At 33.9% G+C, this 5,161-nt stretch overlaps 1 long non-coding RNA gene across 16 annotated transcripts; it reads right to left on the reverse strand.

The window, feature by feature from the left end:
- Positions 1-23: 23 nt before the first annotated feature.
- On the reverse strand, positions 24-4,954 carry LOC111379185. Of its 16 annotated transcripts, none has more exons than XR_002700026.1 (7): positions 2,607-4,954; positions 1,967-2,181; positions 1,713-1,860; positions 1,415-1,587; positions 1,199-1,274; positions 950-1,136; positions 24-845 (listed from the first exon to the last, which is right to left on the reverse strand). It is a non-coding gene; the product is annotated as an uncharacterized LOC111379185 (long non-coding RNA). The 16 variants fall into 16 exon arrangements; XR_002700020.1 differs by having other exon boundaries at positions 1,967-2,526; XR_002700021.1 differs by having other exon boundaries at positions 2,406-4,954.
- Positions 4,955-5,161: the final 207 nt, after the last annotated feature.

Genomic DNA, 5,161 nt, shown 5'->3' on the forward strand with positions numbered 1-5,161 from the left:
TTTTCATATTTTTGCCTTTGCTATTAGGAGCAAAACATTGTCGCTTTGCTTTAATTTTACCGTTCAATTCTCATCTCACACACGCAACATTTTTCCTTCCGAGCCTCCCAAGGATTCTTTTACATTCCGGCAGAATAAAGTCTAGAATTTTTATTATCAAGTACTAATATAATCCTTAAACATATCATATTGGCACCAGATTGGAACACATGGCGTAAACTTCCTAAGCAAAGAGGAAAAGGTGGATTTGTACATCCCGAAGAATGAAATGACATTAAGAAATTAGTGCAAAAGTATATGCGCATTTCATGCTAAGAAGTTCACCCATTCTTTAAGAAGAATAAGGAAAATTTCCTATTATATACCTCCCAATTTAAAGATCTAGTAAATATGATTTAATTAATAAACAAATAGATGTAGAACCGAACGAATTGAATAATGTACGAAGAATATAAAGGTGCAGCACGTACAACACTCTTAGAAACACGAGAAGGGGGTAAGAAAAGATTTTGAGGTGGGTCCATCAAGGTATGATCTCTTATCAAATCACCATTTTCCAAATTTTCCATATGTTAGTTCAACTTGAACATCAACTGTCCGACAAGTTCTGAACAAAATTAGTCCACATTACGGGGTAAAGAAGAAGTATGAAATTCTTTGCAATTCAAAAAAATGAAAATGAAATGTCCATAAGAGTAACATAAGATGAACTTCTTATTATAATGATGTACAAAATAGAAACATAATTTCACCTTCATGCTATAGTCACATCCACAAGTAAAATAGAGGATAAACTTCTTTCCAGTTTTCGTGTCCTATGGGGGCTGAAAAAAGTCCCATGGGGGCTGAAAAAAAACAAAACAAAAATTTCAAAATTAGCTTTAGGCCACATACTCCATTGAACTGTGAAAAAGAGATTGTGTAGTGTATAATAGTTTAGACGTAAAACCTGCAACATAAAGGGCTTGCGGGAGAATATGCTACACTCTGTGAAGAGCCGAGGCCATGCAATATGCATACTTACTTTTGTTTGGCAAAGAAAAAACAAGAAGGTTAAATCAGCTTTTTACCTATAGATGAGAGTTTAACTCATAAGGACTCGGCCTTTTGCAGTCCACAGCCTGCCATAAATCATCCTGTACACCGATTAGCTTTTGTGAAATGTATGCGAAATGAAGGGACATTTTAGAATACCTACTCAATGACTTCTTTAGGGACTGCCCATTTTCATTCTTAGAGTTCTGGGTTTGCTTCGGCTTTTGGTAAATTGATACCTACAAGGACATACCATAGTAAAAATAGACAAGAAATAAAATTATGTGGCCAACACAATGTTTTTGGGACGGGTGTATACATGTATGTAATTTGCATAGGTGCCTTAGTGTCAAGTTGGAGTTCTTTGATAAAAACTTACTGGTAATCAAGATTAATATAGTAATTGAACAGACAAAGGAATCATGAGATGCCGTTGGAGGGGACTATGCTAGTGGACTTGGTGGCCGAAGTCTTGTCAAAAATCTTAAGGTATCATCCATGCAGATTCTCCCTCACATTGAAGAATGCTCGAATTATCCTTTCAAAAGACCCCTTGATAGGAGTTTTCAATTTTTTACAACAAAATTATAGTTAATAAATGGAATACAAATGCTAGTAATGGTTTGTTACATGAAGGTTTTAGAGGAAATAAGTACAGAGTTGAGAAATAGAAATACCAATCTAATGATTTGATGGGATCTATAGCTTGTTTCATTAAGGGATGTCTCTCCAATTTGTCTTTAAGCTGCTAAAATTGATAGGAATATTTCAAACTCTCAGATTCCGAAACTATGATGGCATGTTGTAGGGGAGTATTAGATAGTGCTGTAGAATAAAAAAGAATTTTTAATTTATTCATTAAATTATGCAATTGTCCTACCCAATGCTCGGTATGAAACATACAGTACAAAATTCTAGTTGCATGTCATACCTTCACGAATGGAAAAGAGCTCAATCACATGATCCCAAAGCCTCAGAATTTTCTTGGTAAGTTTTTCAACTGTGATTCTTCCTCAATTTTTATGAAGATTTTGGGAGTTTTGAATGCAATGGCATTTCCATGCCAAATTTTAGTAACTTCACGAACTCTTGAAGTTCCTTCTCGACTGCCTCTTTAGCATGCTTCCTCCGTAGAAGTTCTTAAACCTAACAATTGATATTCATTGAATTATAGATAATAGATAAGCCAACAAGCAAATAAGCATCAGCATCATGGTGCTGAGAATCATTAAAAAACAATTAATAGTCCGCAAGTTAAACAGGAACACCAACTGTAAATAAGCATAACATGTAATACCAAACAACTAAATGAAATTAAAAATCTGCATTATTAGTGATCAAGCATATCCATATAAGACTTTGCAACAAACCTGAACAACAGATTGAGGCCCATAAACAGGAAATGAACCTTTACTTTTCAAAATAGTGAAATATGTCATCTTTTGAAAGCAGTAGATGAGATGAGCAAAATAACTCTCAAGAGACTCGGCACTTCCAAAAATCATATGTTAGAATGAACTAATTAGATTAGAGGAATACAGAAATGTTAATTAATTATGCAAAAAGTTTACCTCGTCTAGCTCTTTCACTCGTACAGATTTGTTCTTTTCAAGAAGCTCAATCTAGGCAACTCGAGCAATGTTGGATATTGAACAAATAATACAGAAGAATCAGGGAAGCATCTGGAATTTTTGAAGGAAAAATATACAATGGTATCTCACAAATCAATACAAAAGAATAACAAAATTGGTGAAGAATGGATATTATTTGAAGCAATCATACTTCAAACACGCAAAAGGAACACCTTTACCGAAAGATTACACAGTTGCCCTACGCCATGAGGACGTAGAACTTAGTGTCAAGCATATCCAAAATGTTATCATGTTCATCTTATTTTTTCATATGAAAGATAAATCTTGGTTGAGATCCTGAAAAAATAAAATAGGGCACCTGCCGTCCTCTTGTACTTTATACAGAAAAAGATTAAGACACGATGCAAATGCCAATGGCACGACATGCAAAGATATGCGCCGTTCTCTTCTCAAACGGAAATGATTCTTTTCGACGTTAAAGGAGAACAACATGCATAGCCACAAACATGTTCGAACATAAAATAAATTAACATTAGAAAGAACAAGAAGAAAAGTTGACAACAAATCGTGTATTATTCTTTACATACACTTGTTAATTTATGAAACATACAATTAAAAGATTCATAAAACCTTTATACAACTTGAGAAATATTGAAACACATGAGAAAGTAGAAATATGTTCTATTCCTTAGTTGGGGTTTCTTGCGATTAGGTTTGTTGGCTTGCATTTAATATTTGTTGGAAGTTTCCCAAAGAACCCCCTGTGATCTCACCAGTGCCGCACTTGTGCTTCGCAGGGCCTGAGGCGAACTTCGAAATTTGGGCCCTAGGCCCTAAGTCGTAGCGAACAATGCCTTTTTAAAAAAAATAAAATAAAAAATTAGAAGTTTACGGAATTAAATTTGTTAACTTAAATCAACAATAAAACAAAAAATAAATTTTTTGGTGTTCCTTTGAAATGAAATAAAAACCTTTCACACTCTTCTTCTGCCGTAGAGCTTTGCCATCAAAATAGTCCATTATTTTTTCTCCAAATTACATTCAAATATTTGATTAAAAGTTAGGAAAATAAAAAATGCCTTCAGAAAATTCAAATTTTCAAAACCGGTGAAAAAAGAAGAATTTATAGATGAAGTTGAAGAATAGAGCATAGCATCAGATTTTGAAAACTGCAAGAAGAAATTAGCCAATAACATTATAACAACAATTACACCCCAAAATCCCAAAATAAAGGGAAGAGAAAGGGGAAAAAAAACTTAAATACTATATTATATGCAAGAAAGTGAAAGAAAGAAGAAAAATAAATTTAGATTGTAGACATAACCTAAACAAAAAGGAGCAGTGAATTGAGAGACGGATTGTTGGCGGTGAATCGATGAGGACGGCCACCACATTAGTTCCGACCACCACCACTAAACATGTAGGTTTTGCCGTTGATTTCTTGGAGTCTGGAGGTCTTTTCTTTTGAACGCATGGATATAGTGGGTCTTTAAAAAAAAAAAAAAAAAAAAAAAAAAGGTGAAAAAATGGGCCCCCTAAAATTCTGGGCCTGAGGTCGAGGCCTCTTGGGCCTCCCATCAAGTCCGGCTCTGGATCTCACATCAGCTCTATTGGAAGAACATATTGATATTATGTTGGATGATACCAATGACCTTTTGAAGCGTCAAAAGAAAATTTTACCAATGAGGGGAAGTGTGAAGTATCTAGCAAAGTTACAATCAATTTAGTTGGGTGATCAAACAACTCTTGCTGAGGAAAACGGAATATGTGTTGCTAGTGTATGTCCTCTTCTCCTTTGGTTTTAACCTCTCAAATATGATTGAGAGAGAGAGCGAGACAATAAAGGATCATAAATATTCAGTGCTATGCTATAATTGCAATACCTGTCCAACGACGACAGTCAACCCAATAATACGAAGTATCAAACTGTTAAATATATGAATAGATGTCAAAATATTAGTTGTACAAATTTTTAGAGTATTAAAGTGGAACAATAATAAGTCACTTAAAAACGTTTCTGCAATGAAAGAATTCAACCAGTACCACTTTTAGTGCCTGCTCCAAAAGTAGCGAATACTCATTGGATTCACAAAGTGCTGCACCTGCAAATCACTGTAATTATACCCAAAATTTTTTTACGAATCTTCGCTGTAATTAAGAATCATGTTCTCCTTTAAGTGAATTTTGGATCCAAGAAAAATAAAATTCTAAGACAAACTAAAAGATTGAAGTAAATGTTATACACATATATATCTTGTGTAATCTACCAAAAGTAGCCACAAAAACATAAATCAAATCTGAAGAGATTAACCAAGAAAAGAGGGAAAAACCTTTTTTTTTACGAATCTTCGCTGTAATTAAGAATCATGTTCTCCTTTAAGTGAATTTTGGATCCAAGAAAAATAAAATTCTAAGACAAACTAAAAGATTGAAGTAAATGTTATACACATGTATATCTTGTGTAATCTACCAAAAGTAGCCACAAAAACATAAATCAAATCTGAAGAGATTAACCAAGAAAAGAGGGAAAAACC

Source organism: Olea europaea, unplaced genomic scaffold, assembly GCF_002742605.1.
Source record: "Olea europaea var. sylvestris unplaced genomic scaffold, O_europaea_v1 scaffold1942, whole genome shotgun sequence".
Lineage (NCBI taxonomy): Eukaryota > Viridiplantae > Streptophyta > Magnoliopsida > Lamiales > Oleaceae > Olea > Olea europaea.